Here is a 19,224-nt window from a genome sequence, read left to right as displayed (position 1 = left end):
CAGCCCAGACACCCCTTGCCGTGAATCCCCTCCAGCCCCTACACCCCTTTCCGTGAATCCCCTCCAGCCCCTACACCCCTTGCCATGAATCCCCACCAGCCCCTACACCCCTTGCCGTGAATCCCCTCCAGCCCCTACACCCCTTGCCATGAATCCCCACCAGCCCCTACACCCCTTGCCGTGAATCCCCTCCAGCCCCTACACCCCTTGCCATGAATCCCCACCAGCCACTACACCCCTTGCCGTGAATCCCCTCCAGCCCCTACACCCCTTGCCGTGAATCCCCTCCATCCGCTATACCTCTTGCCGTTAATCCCCTCCAGCCCCTACACCCCTTGCCGTGAATCCCCTCCAGCCCCTACACCACTTGCCTTGAATCCCCTCCAGCCCCTACACTCCTTGTGGTGAATCCCCTCCAGCCCCTACACCCCTTGCCATAAATCCCCACCAGCCCCTACACCCCTTGCGGTGAATCCGCTCCAGCCCCTACACAACTTGCCATCAATCCCCACCAGCCCCTACACCCCTTGCCTTCAATCCCCACCAGCCCCTACACTCCTTGCCACGAATCCCCTCCAGCCCTTATTCCCCTTGCGGTGAATCCCCTCCAGCCCCTACACCCCCTGCCGTGAATCCCCTCCAGCCCCTACACCCCTTGCCGTGAATCCCCTCCAGCCCCTATTCCCCTTGCGGTGAATCCCCTCCAGCCCCTACACCCCTTGCCGTGAATCCCCTCCAGCCCAGACACCCCTTGCCGTGAATCCCCTCCAGCCCCTACACCCCTTTCCGTGAATCCCCTCCAGCCCCTACACCCCTTGCCATGAATCCCCACCAGCCCATACACCCCTTGCCGTAAATCCCCTCCAGCCCCTACACCCCTTGCCATAAATCCCCACCAGCCACTACACCCCTTGCCGTGAATCCCCTCCAGCCCCTACACCCCTTGCCGTGAATCCCCTCCTGCCCTTAACCCCTTGCCGTGAATCCCCTCCAGCCCCTACACCCCTTGCCGTGAATCCCCTCCAGCCACTACACCACTTGCCTTGAATCCCCTCCAGCCCCTACACTCCTTGTCGTGAATCCCCTCCAGCCCCTACACCCCTTGCCGTGAACCCCTCCATCCCGTACACCCCTTTGCCGCGAATCCGCTCCAGCCCCTACGTCCCATGCCGCGAATCCCCTCCAGCCCCTACACCCCTTGCCGCGAAACCCCTCCAGCCCCTACACCCCTTGCCGTGAATCCCCTCCAGCCCCTATACCCCTTGCGGTGAATCCCCTCCAGGCACTACACCCCCTGCCGTGAATCCCCTCCAGCCCCTACACCCCTTGCCGTGAATCCCCTCCAGCCCCTATTCCCCTTGCTGTGAATCCCCTCCAGCCCCTACACCCCTTGCCATGAATGCCCACCAGCCCCTACACCCCTTGCCGTGAATCCCCTCCAGCCCCTACACCCCTTGCCATGAATCCCCACCAGCCACTACACCCCTTGCCGTGAATCCCCTCCAGCCCCTACACCCCTTGCCATGAATCCCCTCCAGCCCCTATACACCTTGCCGGTGAATCCCCTCCAGCCCCTACACCCCTTGCCGTGAATCCCCTCCAGCCCCCTACACCACTTGCCTTGAATCCCCTCCAGCCCCTACACTCCTTGTCATGAATCCCCTCCAGCCCCTACACCCTTGCCGTGAACCCCTCCATCCCGTACACACCTTGCCGCGAATCCCCCACCAGCCACTACACCCCATGCCGCGAATCCCCTCCAGCCCCTACACACCTTGCCGTGAAACCCCTCCAGCCCCTACACCCCTTGCAGTGAATCCCCTCCAGCCCCTATACCCCTTGCGGTGAATCCCCTCCAGGCCCTACACCCCCTGCCGTGAATCCCCTACAGCCCCTACACCCATTGCCGTGAATCCCCTCCAGCCCCTATTCCCCTTGCGGTGAATCCCCTCCAGCCCCTACACCCCTTGCCGTGAATCGCCTCCAGCCCAGACACCCCTTGCCGTGAATCCCCTCCAGCCCCTACACCCCTTTCCGTTGAATCCCCACCAGCCCCTACACCCCTTGCCATGAATCCTCACCAGCCCCCTACACCCCTTGCGGTGAATCCGCTCCAGCCCCTACACCCCTTGTGGTGAATCCCCCTCCAGCGCCTACACCCCTTACCGCGAATCCCCTCCAGCCCCTACACACCTTGCCGCGAATCCCCTCTAGACCCTACACCCCTTGCCGCGAATCCCCTCCAGCCACTACACCCCTTGTGGTGAATCCCCTCCAGCCCCTACACCCCATGCCGCGAATCCCCTCCAGCCCCTACACCCCTTGCCATGAATCCCCTCCAGCCCTACACCCCTTGCCGCGAATCCCCTCCAGCCCCTACACCCCATGCCGCGAATCCCCTCCAGCCCCTACACCACTTGCCGCAAATCCCCTCCAGCCCCTACCACCCCTTGCCGCGAATCCCCTCCAGCCTTACACCCCTTGCCGCGAATACCCTCCAGCCCCTACACCCCTTGCCGCGAATCCCCTCCAGCCCCTACAACCCCTTGCCGCGAATCCCCTCCAGCCCCTACACCCCATGCCGCGAATCCCCTCCAGCCCCTACACCCCTTGCCGCGAATCCCCTCCAGCCCCTACACCCCTTGCCGTGAATACCCTCCAGCCCCTATACCCCTTGCGGTGAATCCCCTCCAGCCCCTACACCCCTTGCCGTGAATCCCCTCCAGCCCCTATACCCTTGCCGTAAATCCCCTCCAGCCCCTACACCCCTTGCCGTGAATCCCCTCCAGCCCCAACACCACTTGCCTTGAATCCCCTCCAGTCCCTACACTCCTTGTCGTGAATCCCCTCCAGCCCAGACACCCCTTTGCCGTGAATCCCCTCCAGCCCCTACACCCCTTTCCGTGAATCCCCTCCAGCCCCTACACCCCTTGCCATGAAACCCCACCAGCCCCTACACCCCCTTGCCGTGAATCCCCTTCAGCCCCTACACCCCTTGCCATGAATCCCCACCAGCCCATACACCCCTTGCCGTGAATCCCCTCCAGCCCCTACACCCCTTGCCATGAATCCCCACCAGCCACTACACCCCTTGCCGTGAATCCTCTCCAGCCCCTACACCCCTTGCCGTGAATCCCCTCTTGCCCTTATACCCCTTGCCGTGAATCCCCTCCAGCCCCTACACCCCCTTGCCGTGAATCGCCTCCAGCCACTACACCACTTGCCTTGAATCCCCTCCAGCCCCTACACTCCTTGTCGGTGAATCCCCTCCAGCCCCTACACCCCTTGCCGTGAACCCCTCCATCCCCGTACACCCCTTGCCGCGAATCCCCTCCAGCCCCTACGCCCCATTGCCGCGAATCCCCTCCAGCCCCTACACCCCTTGCCGCGAAACCCCTCCAGCCCCTACATACCTTGCCGTGAATCCCCTCCAGCCCCTACACCCCTTGCCATGAATCCCCACCAGCCACTACACCCCTTGCCGTGAATCCCCTCCAGCCCCTACACCCCTTGCCATGAATCCCCTCCAGCCCCTATACACCTTGCCGTGAATCCCCTCCAGCCCCTACACACCCTTGCCGTGAATCCCCTCCAGCCCCTACACCACTTGCCTTGAATCCCCTCCAGCCCCTACACTCCTTGTCATGAATCCCCTCCAGCCCCTACACCCCTTGCCGTGAACCCCTCCATCCCGTACACACCTTGCCGCGAAATCCCCACCAGCCACTACACCCCATGCCGCGAATCCCCTCCAGCCCCTACACCCCTTGCCGCGAAACCCCTCCAGCCCCCTACACCCCTTGCAGTGAATCCCCTCCAGCCCCTATACCCCTTGCGGTGAATCCCCTACAGCCCCTACACCCATTGCCGTGAATCCCCTCCAGCCCCTATTCCCCTTGCGGTGAATCCCCTCCAGCCCCTACACCCCCTTGCCGTGAATCGCCTCCAGCCCAGACACCCCTTGCCGTGAATCCCCCTCCAGCCCCTACACCCCTTTCCGTGAATCCCCACCAGCCCCTACACCCCTTGCCATGAATCATCACCAGCCCCTACACCCCTTGCGGTGAATCCGCTCCAGCCCCTACACCCCCTTGTGGTGAATCCCCTCCAGCGCCTACACCCCTTACCGGCGAATCCCCTCCAGCCCCTACACCCCTTGCCGCGAATCCCCTCTAGCCCCTACACCCCTTGCCGCGAATCCCCTCCAGCCCCTACACCCCTTGTGGTGAATCCCCTCCAGCCCCTACACCCCATGCCGCGAATCCCCTCCAGCCCCTACACCCCTTGCCATGAATCCCCTCCAGCCCCTACACCCCTTGCCGCGAATCCCCTCCAGCCCCTACACCCCATGCCGCGAATCCCCTCCAGCCCCTACACCCCTTGTCGTGAATCCCCTCCAGCCCCTACACCCCTTGCCGCGAATCCCCTCCAGCCTTACACCCCTTGCCGCGAATACCCTCCAGCCCCTACACCCCTTGCCGCGAATCCCCTCCAGCCCCTACGCCCCATGCCGCGAATCCCCTCCAGCCCCTACACCCCTTGCCGCGAAACCCCTCCAGCCCCTACACCCCTTGCCGTGAATCCCCCTCCAGCCCCTACACCCCTTGCCATGAATCCCCACCAGCCACTACACCCCTTGCCGTGAATCCCCTCCAGCCCCTACACCCCTTGCCATGAATCCCCTCCAGCCCCTATACACCTTGCCGTGAATCCCCTCCAGCCCCTACACCCCTTGCCGTGAATCCCCTCCAGCCCCTACACCACTTGCCTTGAATCCCCTCCAGCCCCTACACTCCTTGTCATGAATCCCCTCCAGCCCCTACACCCCTTGCCGTGAACCCCTCCATCCCGTACACACCTTGCCGCGAATCCCCACCAGCCACTACACCCCTTGCCGCGAAACCCCTCCAGCCCCTACACCCCTTGCAGTGAATCCCCTCCAGCCCCTATACCCCTTGCGGTGAATCCCCTACAGCCCCTACACCCATTGCCGTGAATCCCCTCCAGCCCCTATTCCCCTTGCGGTGAATCCCCTCCAGCCCCTACACCCCTTGCCGTGAATCGCCTCCAGCCCAGACACCCCTTGCCGTGAATCCCCTCCAGCCCCTACACCCCTTTCCGTGAATCCCCACCAGCCCCTACACCCTTTGCCATGAATCCTCACCAGCCCCTACACCCCTTGCGGTGAATCCGCTCCAGCCCCTACACCCCTTGTGGTGAATCCCCTCCAGCGCCTACACCCCTTACCGCGAATCCCCTCCAGCCCCTACACCCCTTGCCGCGAATCCCCTCTAGCCCCTACACCCCTTGCCGCGAATCCCCTCCAGCCCCTACACCCCTTGTGGTGAATCCCCTCCAGCCCCTACACCCCATGCCGCGAATCCCCTCCAGCCCCTACACCCCTTGCCATGAATCCCCTCCAGCCCCTACACCCCTTGCCGCGAATCCCCTCCAGCCCCTACACCCCATGCCGCGAATCCCCTCCAGCCCCTACACCCCTTGCCGCAAATCCCCTCCAGCCCCTACACCCCTTGCCGCGAATCCCCTCCAGCCTTACACCCCTTGCCGCGAATACCCTCCAGCCCCTACACCCCTTGCCGCGAATCCCCTCCAGCCCCTACACCCCTTGCCGCGAATCCCCTCCAGCCCCTACACCCCATGCCGCGAATCCCCTCCAGCCCCTACACCCCTTGCCGTGAATACCCTCCAGCCCCTATACCCCTTGCGGTGAATCCCCTCCAGCCCCTACACCCCTTGCCGTGAATCCCCTCCAGCCCCTATACCCCTTGCCGTGAATCCCCTCCAGCCCCTACACCCCTTGCCGTGAATCCCCTCCAGCCCCAACACCACTTGCCTTGAATCCCCTCCAGTCCCTACACTCCTTGTCGTGAATCCCCTCCAGCCCAGACACCCCTTGCCGTGAATCCCCTCCAGCCCCTACACCCCTTTCCGTGAATCCCCTCCAGCCCCTACACCCCTTGCCATGAAACCCCACCAGCCCCTACACCCCTTGCCGTGAATCCCCTTCAGCCCCTACACCCCTTGCCATGAATCCCCACCAGCCCATACACCCCTTGCCGTGAATCCCCTCCAGCCCCTACACCCCTTGCCATGAATCCCCACCAGTCACTACACCCCTTGCCGTGAATCATCTCCAGCCCCTACACCCCTTGCCGTGAATCCCCTCTTGCCCTTATACCCCTTGCCGTGAATCCCCTCCAGCCCCTACACCCCTTGCCGTGAATCCCCTCCAGCCACTACACCACTTGCCTTGAATCCCCTCCAGCCCCTACACTCCTTGTCGTGAATCCCCTCCAGCCCCTACACCCCTTGCCGTGAACCCCTCCATCCCGTACACCCCTTGCCGCGAATCCCCTCCAGCCCCTACGCCCCATGCCGCGAATCCCCTCCAGCCCCTACACCCCTTGCCGCGAAACCCCTCCAGCCCCTACAACCCTTGCCGTGAATCCCCTCCAGCCCCTATACCCCTTGCGGTGAATCCCCTCCAGGCCCTACACCCCATGCCGTGAATCCCCTCCAGCCCCTACACCCCTTGCCGTGAATCCCCTCCAGCCCCTATTCCCCTTGCCGTGAATCCCCTCCAGCCCCTACACCCCTTGCCATGAATCCCCACCAGCCCCTACACCCCTTGCCGTGAATCCCCTCCAGCCCCTACACCCCTTGCCATGAATCCCCACCAGCCACTACACCCCTTGCCGTGAATCCCCTCCAGCCCCTACACCCCTTGCCGTGAATCCCCTCCAGCCCCTATACCCCTTGCCGTGAATCCCCTCCAGCCCCTACACCCCTTGCCGTGAATCCCCTCCAGCCACTACACCACTTGCCTTGAATCCCCTCCAGCCCCTACACTCCTTGTCGTGAATCCCCTCCAGCCCCTACACCCCTTGACGTGAACCCCTCCATCCCGTACACCCCTTGCCATGAATCCCCACCAGCCCATACACCCCTTGCCGTGAATCCCCTCCAGCCCCTACACCCCTTGCCATGAATCCCCACCAGCCACTACACCCCTTGCCGTGAATCCTCTCCAGCCCCTACACCCCTTGCCGTGAATCCCCTCTTGCCCTTATACCCCTTGCCGTGAATCCCCTCCAGCCCCTACACCCCTTGCCGTGAATCCCCTCCAGCCACTACACCACTTGCCTTGAATCCCCTCCAGCCCCTACACTCCTTGTCGTGAATCCCCTCCAGCCCCTACACCCCTTGCCGTGAACCCCTCCATCCTGTACACCCCTTGCCGCGAATCCCCTCCAGCCCCTACGCCCCATGCCGCGAATCCCCTCCAGCCCCTACACCCCTTGCCGCGAAACCCCTCCAGCCCCTACACCCCTTGCCGTGAATCCCCTCCAGCCCCTATACCCCTTGCGGTGAATCCCCTCCAGGCCCTACACCCCATGCCGTGAATCCCCTCCAGCCCCTACACCCCTTGCCGTGAATCCCCTCCAGCCCCTATTCCCCTTGCCGTGAATCCCCTCCAGCCCCTACACCCCTTGCCATGAATCCCCACCAGCCCCTACACCCCTTGCCGTGAATCCCCTCCAGCCCCTACACCCCTTGCCATGAATCCCCACCAGCCACTACACCCCTTGCCGTGAATCCCCTCCAGCCCCTACACCCCTTGCCGTGAATCCCCTCCAGCCCCTATACCCCTTGCCGTGAATCCCCTCCAGCCCCTACACCCCTTGCCGTGAATCCCCTCCAGCCACTACACCACTTGCCTTGAATCCCCTCCAGCCCCTACACTCCTTGTCGTGAATCCCCTCCAGCCCCTACACCCCTTGCCGTGAACCCCTCCATCCCGTACACCCCTTGCCGCGAATCCCCTCCAGCCCCTACGCCCCATGCCGCGAATCCCCTCCAGCCCCTACACCCCTTGCCGCGAAACCCCTCCAGCCCCTACACCCCTTGCCGTGAATCCCCTCCAGCCCCTATACCCCTTGCGGTGAATCCCCTCCAGGCCCTACACCCCCTGCCGTGAATCCCCTCCAGCCCCTACACCCCTTGCCGTGAATCCCCTTCAGCCCCTTTTCCCCTTGCCGTGAATCCCCTCCAGCCCCTACACACCTTGCCATGAATCCCCACCAGCCCCTACACCCCTTGCCGTGAATCCCCTCCAGCCCCTACACCCCTTGCCATGAATCCCCACCAGCCACTACACCCCTTGCCGTGAATCCCCTCCAGCCCCTACACCCCTTGACGTGAATCCCCTCCAGCCCCTATACCCCTTGCCGTGAATCCCCTCCAGCCCCTACACCCCTTGCCGTGAATTCCCTCCAGCCCCTACACCACTTGCCTTGAATCCCCTCCAGCCCCTACACTCCTTGTCATGAATCCCCTCCAGCCCCTACACCCCTTGCCGTGAACCCCTCCATCCCGTACACCCCTTGCCGCGAATCCCCTCCAGCCCCTACACCCCAGGCCGCGAATCCCCTCCAGCCCCTACACCCCTTGCCGCGAAACCCCTCCAGCCCCTACACCCCTTGCCGTGAATCCCCTCCAGCCCCTATACCCCTTGCGGTGAATCCCCTCCAGGCCCTACACCCCCTGCCGTGAATCGCCTCCAGCCCCTACACCCCTTGCCGTGAATCCCCTCCAGCCCCTATTCCCCTTGCGGTGAATCCCCTCCAGCCCCTACACCCCTTGCCGTGAATCCCCTCCAGCCCAGACACCCCTTGCCGTGAATCCCCTCCAGCCCCTACACCCCTTTCCGTGAATCCCCACCAGCCCCTACACCCCTTGCCATGAATCCTCACCAGCCCCTACACCCCTTGCGGTGAATCCGCTCCAGCCCCTACACCCCTTGTGGTGAATCCCCTCCAGCCCCTACACTCCTTGCCGCGAATCCCCTCTAGCCCCTACACCCCTTGCCGCGAATCCCCTCTAGCCCCTACACCCCTTGCCGCGAATCCCCTCCAGCCCCTACACCCCTTGTGGTGAATCCCCTCCAGCCCCTACACCCCATGCCACGAATCCCCTCCAGCCCCTACACCCCTTGCCATGAATCCCCTCCAGCCCCTACACCCCTTGCCATGAATCCTCTCAAGCCCCCACACCCCTTGCCGCGAATCCCCTCCAGCCCCTACACCCCTTGCCGCGAATCCCCTCCAGCCCCTACACCCCATGCCGCGAATCCCCTCCAGCCCCTACACCCCTTGCCGCAAATCCCCTCCAGCCCCTACACCCCTTGCCGCGAATCCCCTCCAGCCCCTACACCCCTTGCCGCGAATACCCTCCAGCCCCTACACCCCTTGCCGCGAATCCCCTCCAGCACCTACACCCCATGCCGCGAATCCCCTCCAGCCCCTACACCCCTTGCCGCGAATCCCCTCCAGCCCCTACACCCCTTGCCGTGAATACCCTCCAGCCCCTATACCCCTTGCGGTGAATCCCCTCCAGCCCCTACACCCCTTGCCGTGAATCCCCTCCAGCCCCTATACCCCTTGCCGTGAATCCCCTCCAGCCCCTACACCCCTTGCCGTGAATCCCCTCCAGCCCCAACACCACTTGCCTTGAATCCCCTCCAGTCCCTACACTCCTTGTCGTGAATCCCCTCCAGCCCCTACACCCCTTGCCGTGAACCCCTCCATCCCGTACACCCCTTGCCGCGAATCCCCTCCAGCCCCTACACCCCATGCCGCGAATCCCCTCAAGCCCCTACACCCCTTGCCGCGAAACCCCTCCAGCCCCTACACCCCTTGCCGTGAATCCCCTCCAGCCCCTAAACCCCTTGCCGTGAATCCCCTCCAGCCAATACACCCCCTGCCGTGAATCCCCTCCAGCCCCTACACCCCTTGCCGTGAATCCCCTCCAGCCCCTATACCCCTTGCCGTGAATCCCCTCCAGCCCCTACACCACTTGCCTTGAATCCCCTCCAGCCCCTACACTCCTTGAGGTGAATCCCCTCCAGCCCCTACACCCCTTGCCATAAATCCCCACCAGCCCCTACACCCCTTGCGGTGAATCCGCTCCAGCCCCTACACCCCTTGCCATCAATCCCCACCAGCCCCTACACCCCCTTGCCATCAATCCCCACCAGCCCCTACACCCCTTGCCGTGAATCCCCTCCAGCCCAGACACCCCTTGCCGTGAATCCCCTCCAGCCCCTACACCCCTTGCCATCAATCCGCACCAGCCCCTACACCCCCTTGCCATCAATCCCCACCAGCCCCTACACCCCTTGCCGTGAATCCCCTCCAGCCCCTACACCCCTTTCCGTGAATCCCCTCCAGCCCCTACACCCCTTGCCGTGAATCCCCACCAGCCCCTACACCCCTTGCCGTGAATCCCCTCCAGCCCCTACACCCCTTGCCATGAATCCCCACCAGCCCCTACACCCCTTGCCGTGAATCCCCTCCAGCCCCTACACCCCTTGCCATGAATCCCCACCAGCCACTACACCCCTTGCCGTGAATCCCCTCCAGCCCCTACACCCCTTGCCGTGAATCCCCTCCAGCCCCTATACCCCTTGCCGTGAATCCCCTCCAGCCCCTACACCACTTGCCTTGAATCCCCTCCAGCCCCTACACTCCTTGTGGTGAATCCCCTCCAGCCCCTACACCCCTTGCCATAAATCCCCACCAGCCCCTACACCCCTTGCGGTGAATCCGCTCCAGCCCCTACACCCCTTGCCATCAATCCCCACCAGCCCCTACACCCCCTTGCCATCAATCCCCACCAGCCCCTACACCCCTTGCCGTGAATCCCCTCCAGCCCAGACACCCCTTGCCGTGAATCCCCTCCAACCCCTACACCCCTTGCCATCAATCCGCACCAGCCCCTACACCCCCTTGCCATCAATCCCCACCAGCCCCTACACCCCTTGCCGTGAATCCCCTCCAGCCCAGACACCCCTTGCCGTGAATCCCCTCCAGCCCCTACACCCCTTGCCGTGAATCCCCTCCAGCCCCTACACCCCTTGCCATGAATCCCCACCAGCCCCTACACCCCTTGCCGTGAATCCCCTCCAGCCCCTACACCCCTTGCCATGAATCCCCACCAGCCACTACACCCCTTGCCGTGAATCCCCTCCAGCCCCTACACCCCTTGCCGTGAATCCCCTCCAGCCCCTATACCCCTTGCCGTGAATCCCCTCCAGCCCCTACACCACTTGCCTTGAATCCCCTCCAGCCCCTGCACTCCTTGCGGTGAATCCCCTCCAGCCCCTACACCCCTTGCCATAAATCCCCACCAGCCCCTACACCCCTTGCGGTGAATCCGCTCCAGCCCCTACACCCCTTGCCATCAATCCCCACCAGCCCCTACACCCCCTTGCCATCAATCCCCACCAGCCCCTACACCCCTTGCCGTGAATCCCCTCCAGCCCAGACACCCCTTGCCGTGAATCCCCTCCAGCCCCTACACCCCTTGCCATCAATCCCCACCAGCCCCTACACCCCCTTGCCATCAATCCCCACCAGCCCCTACACCCCTTGCCGTGAATCCCCTCCAGCCCAGACACCCCTTGCCGTGAATCCCCTCCAGCCCCTACACCCCTTTCGGTGAATCCCCTCCAGCCCCTACACCCCTTGCCATGAATCCCCACCAGCCCCTACACCCCTTGCGGTGAATCCGCTCCAGCCCCTACACCCCTTGCGGTGAATCCGCTCCAGCCCCTACACCCCTTGCCATCAATCCCCACCAGCCCCTACACCCCCTTGCCATCAATCCCCACCAGCCCCTACACCCCTTGCCGTGAATCCCCTCCAGCCCAGACACCCCTTGCCGTGAATCCCCTCCAGCCCCTACACCCCTTTCCGTGAATCCCCTCCAGCCCCTACACCCCTTGCCATGAATCCCCACCAGCCCCTACACCCCTTGCCGTGAATCCCCTCCAGCCCCTACACCCCTTGCCATGAATCCCCACCAGCCCCTACACCCCTTGCCGTGAATCCCCTCCAGCCCCTACACCCCTTGCCATGAATCCCCACCAGCCACTACACCCCTTGCCGTGAATCCCCTCCAGCCCCTACACCCCTTGCCGTGAATCCCCTCAAGCCCCTATACCCCTTGCCGTGAATCCCCTCCAGCCCCTACACCCCTTGCCGTGAATCCCCTCCAGCCCCTACACCACTTGCCTTGAATCCCCTCCAGCCCCTACACTCCTTGTGGTGAATCCCCTCCAGCCCCTACACCCCTTGCCATAAATCCCCACCAGCCCCTACACCCCTTGCGGTGAATCCGCTCCAGCCCCTACACCCCTAGCCATCAATCCCCACCAGCCCCTACACCCCTTGCCATCAATCCCCACCAGCCCCTACACTCCTTGCCACGAATCCCCTCCAGCCCCTATTCCCCTTGCGGTGAATCCCCTCCAGCCCCTACACCCCCTGCCGTGAATCCCCTCCAGCCCCTACACCCCTTGCCGTGAATCCCCTCCAGCCCCTATTCCCCTTGCGGTGCATCCCCTCCAGCCCCTACACCCCTTGCCGTGAATCCCCTCCAGCCCAGACACCCCTTGCCGTGAATCCCCTCCAGCCCCTACACCCCTTTCCGTGAATCCCCTCCAGCCCCTACACCCCTTTCCGTGAATCCCCTCCAGCCCCTACACCCCTTGCCATGAATCCCCACCAGCCCCTACACCCCTTGCCGTGAATCCCCTCCAGCCCCTACACCCCTTGCCATGAATCCCCACTAGCCCATACACCCCTTGCCGTGAATCCCCTCCAGCCCCTACACCCCTTGCCATGAATCCCCACCAGCCACTACACCCCTTGCCGTGAATCCCCTCCAGCCCCTACACCCCTTGCCGTGAATCCCCTCCAGCCCAGACACCCCTTGCCGTGAATCCCCTCCAGCCCCTACACCCCTTTCCGTGAATCCCCTCCAGCCCCTACACCCCTTGCCATGAATCCCCACCAGCCCCTACACCCCTTGCCGTGAATCCCCTCCAGCCCCTACACCCCTTGCCATGAATCCCCACCAGCCCCTACACCCCTTGCCGTGAATCCCCTCCAGCCCCTACACCCCTTGCCATGAATCCCCACCAGCCACTACACCCCTTGCCGTGAATCCCCTCCAGCCCCTACACCCCTTGCCGTGAATCCCCTCAAGCCCCTATACCCCTTGCCGTGAATCCCCTCCAGCCCCTACACCCCTTGCCGTGAATCCCCTCCAGCCCCTACACCACTTGCCTTGAATCCCCTCCAGCCCCTACACTCCTTGTGGTCAATCCCCTCCAGCCCCTACACCCCTTGCCATAAATCCCCACCAGCCCCTACACCCCTTGCGGTGAATCCGCTCCAGCCCCTACACCCCTTGCCATCAATCCCCACCAGCCCCTACACCCCTTGCCATCAATCCCCACCAGCCCCTACACTCCTTGCCACGAATCCCCTCCAGCCCCTATTCCCCTTGCGGTGAATCCCCTCCAGCCCCTACACCCCCTGCCGTGAATCCCCTCCAGCCCCTACACCCCTTGCCGTGAATCCCCTCCAGCCCCTATTCCCCTTGCGGTGCATCCCCTCCAGCCCCTACACCCCTTGCCGTGAATCCCCTCCAGCCCAGACACCCCTTGCCGTGAATCCCCTCCAGCCCCTACACCCCTTTCCGTGAATCCCCTCCAGCCCCTACACCCCTTGCCATGAATCCCCACCAGCCCCTACACCCCTTGCCGTGAATCCCCTCCAGCCCCTACACCCCTTGCCGTGAATCCCCACCAGCCCATACACCCCTTGCCGTGAATCCCCTCCAGCCCCTACACCCCTTGCCATGAATCCCCACCAGCCACTACACCCCTTGCCGTGAATCCCCTCCAGCCCCTACACCCCTTGCCGTGAATCCCCTCCTGCCCCTATACCCCTTGCCGTGAATCCCCTCCAGCCCCTACACTCCTTGTCGTGAATCCCCTCCAGCCCCTACACCCCTTGCCGCGAACCCCTCCATCCCGTACACCCCTTGCCGCGAATCCCCTCCAGCCCCTACGCCCCATGCCGCGAATCCCCTCCAGCCCCTACGCCCCTTGCCGCGAAACCCCTCCAGCCCCTACACCCCTTGCCGTGAATCCCCTCCAGCCCCTATACCCCTTGCGGTGAATCCCCTCCAGGCCCTACACCCCCTGCCGTGAATCCCCTCCAGCCCCTACACCCCTTGCCGTGAATCCCCTCCAGCCCCTACACCCCTTGCCGTGAATCCCCACCAGCCCCTACACCCCTTGCCGTGAATCCCCTCCAGCCCCTACACCCCTTGTCATGAATCCCCACCAGCCACTACACCCCTTGCCGTGAATCCCCTCCAGCCCCTACACCCCTTGCCGTGAATCCCCTCCAGCCCCTATACCCCTTGCCGTGAATCCCCTCCAGCCCCTAAACCCCTTGCAGTGAATCCCCTCCAGCCCCTACACCACTTGCCTTGAATCCCCTCCAGCCCCTACACTCCTTGTCATGAATCCCCTCCAGCCCCTACACCCCTTGCCGTGAACCCCTCCATCCCGTACACCACTTGCCGCGAATCCCCTCCAGCCCCTACACCCCATGCCGCGAATCCCCTCCAGCCCCTACACCCCTTGCCGCGAAACCCTTCCAGCCCCTACACCCCTTGCCGTGAATGCCCTCCAGCCCCTATACCCCTTGCGGTGAATCCCCTCCAGGCCCTACACCCCCTGCCGTGAATCCCCTCCAGCCCCTACACCCCTTGCCGTGAATCCCCTCCAGCCCCTATTCCCCTTGCGGTGAATCCCCTCCAGCCCCTACACCCCTTGCCATGAATTCCCTCCAGCCCAGACACCCCTTGCCGTGAATCCCCTCCAGCCCCTACACCCCTTTCCGTGAATCCTCACCAGCCCCTACACCCCTTGCGGTGAATCCGCTCCAGCCCCTACACCCCTTGTGGTGAATCCCCTCCAGCCCCTACACCCCTTGCCGCGAATCCCCTCCAGCCCCTACACCCCTTGCCGCGAATCCCCTCCAGCCCCTACACCCCTTGCCGCGAATCCCCTCCAGCCCCTACACCCCATGCCGCGAATCCCCTCCAGCCCCTACACCCCTTGCCGCGAATCCCCTCCAGCCCCTACACCCCTTGCGGTGAATCCCCTCCAGCCCCTACACCCCTTGCGGTGAATCCCCTCCAGCCCCTATACCCCTTGCCATGAATCCCCTCAAGCCCCTACACCCCTTGCCGCGAATCCCCTCCAGCCCCTACACCCCTTGCCGTGAATCCCCTCCAGCCCCGACACCCCTTGCCGTGAACCCCCTCCATCCCCTACACCCCTTGCCGCGAACCCCCTCCAGCCCCTATACCGCTTGCCGCGAATCCCCTCCAGCCCCTACACCCCTTGCCGTGAATCCCCTCCAGCCCCTACACCCCTTGCCGTGAATCCCCTCCAGACCCTACATCCCTTGCCATGAATCCCCTCCAGCCCCTATACCCCTTGCCACGAATTCCCTCCAGCCCCTACACCCCTTGCCGCGAATCCCCTCCAGCCCCTACACCCCTTGCCGCGAATCCCCTCCAGCCCCTACACCCCTTGCCGCGAATCCCCTCCAGCCCCTACACCCCTTGCCGCGAATCCCCTCCAGCCCTTACACCCCTTGTGATGAATCCCCTCCAGCCCCCTACACCCCTTGCCGCGAATCCCCTCCAGCCCCTACACCCCTTGCCGGGAATCCCCTCCAGCCCCTACATCCCTTGCCGGGAATCCCCTCCAGCCCCTACATCCCTTGCCGGGAATCCCCTCCAGCCTCTACACCCCTTGCCGCGAATCCCCTCCAGCCCCTACACCCCTTGCCGCGAATCCCCTCCAGCCCCTACACCCCTTGCCGCGAATCCCCTCCAGCCCCTACACCCCTTGCCGCGAATCCCCTCCAGCCCCTACACCCCATGCCGCGAATCCCCTCCAGCCCCTACACCCCTTGCCGCGAATCCCCTCCAGCCCCTACACCCCTTGCCGCGAATCCCCTCCAGCCCCTACACCCCTTGCCGTGAATCCCCTCCAGCCCCTACACCCCTTGCCGTGAATCCCCTCCAGCCCCTACACCCCTTGCCGTGAATCCCCTCCAGCCCCTACACCCTTTGCCATTTCCATGAATCTCACCTCCATCCTGTACAACCCTCACTGCCCGCATGAACTTCTCCTGCTAGCCCATGGTAATTCAGAATCAAGTGTACAAACTACTGAAAAACCGCAGTATCGATAAACGATAAAGTGCAAGATCCTGTTGAGGTCCAGAATCCAGCTTATCGTACAGAAGGTGCACTCTGGAGTCTGATGACAGTGGGATAGTTGCTTTCCTTGTGCCTGGCGATACATGCTTTCAGGCCATGGGTGGAGTCTTTGGCTGCTTTACTGAGACAGCAAGAAGTATAGACAGACTCTATAGAGGGCCGGCTGGCTATGTGATGTACTGCGCTCTGTATCAATAAAAATTGTTAAGACTTGATGGGACCATGACAAATCTCTTTAGCTTCCTGAGGAAATAGAGGGACTGATGAACATTTTTGGCATCAATGTGGTTAGAACTGGGCAGGTTATTGCTGATGTTCCCTCCAAAGAACTGGAAGTTCCCAACCCTTCAACCTCAACACCATTGCTGATGACAAGAGCACGTGCCTCCTGAAGCCAATAGCCAGCTCCTTTGCTTTGTTGACATTGAGGGAAAAGGTTGCTGTCATGCATAAACGCCCGAAAATGTTAACGACACAGGTGAATTGGCGCATTGCGACACCGCTGTCCACCCTGCTTCCCCTTCAGAGCTGTGTGGTCCGGGGGAGGAAAGGGCTTCCCAGCCCACTCCTCAACCCCCATCTGCCAGAGCCTATCACCGCTTGTACAAGAGTTGGTGAGCCTGCAGCTGGAGTATTGGATACAGTTTTGTTAACCCTTTCATGGAAAGGGTACCATTAAGGTCAAATGGGTGGAAGGTGGATTTATGAGGATATTTACAGGACTCAAGGGCCTAAGTTACAGGGAGATGTTAGGCAGACGTGGATATCACTCATTGACACAGGAGACTGAGAAGGAATTTCATAGAGGTGAACAAACTGATGAGGGTCACAGTCTTAGAATTGTGGAATCATGAACTAGCAGGCATGCCCTCTTCTCATCACTATCATTGGAAAGGAGGTATGGCAGCCACAGTCACCAATTCAGGAACAGCTACTTCCTCTCCACCATCACATTTCTAAACGGTAATGGGCCATGAAAACTGCTTTGTTATTAGACCATAGGACATAGGTGCAGAATTAGGCTACTTGGCCCATCAAGTCTGATCCACCAATCCTGGCTGATTTATTTTCCCTCTCAAACCCGTTCTCCTGCCTACTCCCTTACTCATCAAGAACCTATTAACCTCTGCTATCAATATCCAATGATTGGACCTCCACATCTGCCTGTAGTAATTCACCACCCTCCTGCTGAAGAAGATACCCCTCTCCTCTGTACTAAAGCTCATCCTGAGCTATGCCTCTCCCACTATTGGAAAAATCCTTTCCACATCCACTCTGTCCAGGACTTTCAATATTTAATAGCTTTCAATGAGATCCTGTTGCTAAACTCATGCCGGTACAGACCCAGAGCCATCAAACGCTCCTCTTACGTTCCCAAGATCATTCTCATAAACCTCCTCTGGACCCTTTCTAATGCCAGCATATCCTTCCTCAGATATGGGGACCGAAACTGCTCACAATACTCCACATATAGTCTGACCGATGCGCTATAAAGCCTCAGCATTATAACATTTATTATTCCTTTTTACTTACAATATTGTAATTTATTACAATTTTATGTCAGCGTACTGCTGTCAGAAAACAACAAATTTCACATTGAGTGTCAGTGTTGATAGATATTGATTCTGATAGGTTTAAGGTGGGAGGTGAAAGATTTAAAAGGGACTGGAGAGTCCACTTCTTTGTGAAGAGGGTGGTGTATACATGGAACAGACTGCCTGCAAAAGTCGTGGATTACATTTAAAAGCATCTGCAGGTGCTGGAAATCCAGAGTAACACATACAAAATGCTGGAGGAACTCCTCATGAACGCCTGACCCCTCCTGATGAAATATCTCGCCCAGAAACTTCATCTCTCCCTAGATGCTGCCTGACCCGCTGAGTTACTCCAGTATTTTGTATGTTAAAAGACAGTTGGGATGGTTCATGGACGGAAAGGTTTAGAGGAAAATGGGCCACACGTGAACAAATGGAACTACTGTAGGTAGGAATCGTGATAGGCATGGAGTGTCGGGTCGTTAAGTCCGTGAACATGATTAAAAGAAACTTATAAAAATGTCTAGACAGTGAAGGCTGAGCCCGGGAAAGGAGATAACTTTATCTGGGTGCTCGGCGGCCTTGGGCCTCCTTTCACAGCGAAGCCTTCCCTTCCTGCGGCTTTTCTCTCGCAACGGGACAGGGAATCACCAGTACTCCCCAGGAGACGACTCACAACGCCACCCTCACCCTCTCCGCCGCATACCTCCTCGCCCGGGGGTTCGCAGGAACACAGAGCCGAGACCCTCGCTGCGAGCCCGAAACCTGTTCCCCCGCTCCCCGGATCCGAGGGGCAATTCCAGGTTTTACCGCCCTGCTCGACAGAGAAAGCAAGGGGGAGGGGGGGGGGGGGAAATCACGCTGTTGCTTAGCAACCGCCTACTGTCGGTTGCCTGGCAACGGTCAGGCTCTTTCGTTGTAACAGGCACCGTGCTTGAGATTTCAGATCCCTACAACAAATGAGTGGTGATTCCGCTCTCTTTCCCGGGAAAGGGGGAATCGTTCTCATTATAACTTTATGTATTATATGTATAATTACATTTATCCTATCGGTTGAAAGAGGGGGGAGTTTACCTTTGGTCGGGGACCGGAGGACGGTTACCGATCTGAACGGGACTGATGCAGAGGGATGGTCACACTGATGGAGAGCTTACCGTGGATCACCGCGGTCACCGTCAGTGCCCCCACCTCACCAGTGGGAGCTCGGTGGGAAGGAGAGACCGGGACGCGGACGGGAGGGAAGGGGCAGCTGTTCTACCCCACCTCCCGTGCCTGCGGAAACGCACTGCGGCGCTCGCTCGTTCGCTCCGGTCTGTTTCCCCATCAGGAATTCCCGAAACCCGCCGCCCCTCTCCTACCCTAGGGAGGACTCGGCCTCGCCATGCCCAACCAGACTCGGAGATGCAGCAGGCGACTTTCACGGTCACCGGGCGCAAATCCCCAAAGGAGGGGGGGGGGGCTCCAACCGAGGGATCGCAGGGCATAAGGTGTCGGTTCAAAACACTCACCC

At 61.5% G+C, this 19,224-nt stretch overlaps 1 protein-coding gene across 6 annotated transcripts in view; it reads right to left on the bottom strand.

Moving 5' to 3' along the window:
* LOC132394688 (regulator of G-protein signaling 3-like) overlaps positions 1-19,224 on the bottom strand; it is a 175,602-nt gene that overhangs the window by 133,689 nt on the left and 22,689 nt on the right. Inside the window, exon 1 of one of the 6 annotated variants that reach the window (XM_059971063.1) lies at positions 18,405-18,538. The exons of 4 other annotated variants lie outside the window; for them this stretch is intronic. The gene's annotated coding sequence lies outside the window, so the exon portion shown is untranslated. Of the gene's footprint in view, positions 1-18,404; positions 18,539-19,224 lie in introns of those variants that run through there. One more of the 6 variants, XM_059971061.1, reaches the window with a different exon arrangement.

Source organism: Hypanus sabinus, chromosome 5 (assembly GCF_030144855.1).
Source record: "Hypanus sabinus isolate sHypSab1 chromosome 5, sHypSab1.hap1, whole genome shotgun sequence".
Taxonomy (NCBI): domain Eukaryota; kingdom Metazoa; phylum Chordata; class Chondrichthyes; order Myliobatiformes; family Dasyatidae; genus Hypanus; species Hypanus sabinus.
Note: the sequence above shows the minus strand (reverse complement) of the source record. Positions and strands in the feature narration are given on the sequence as shown.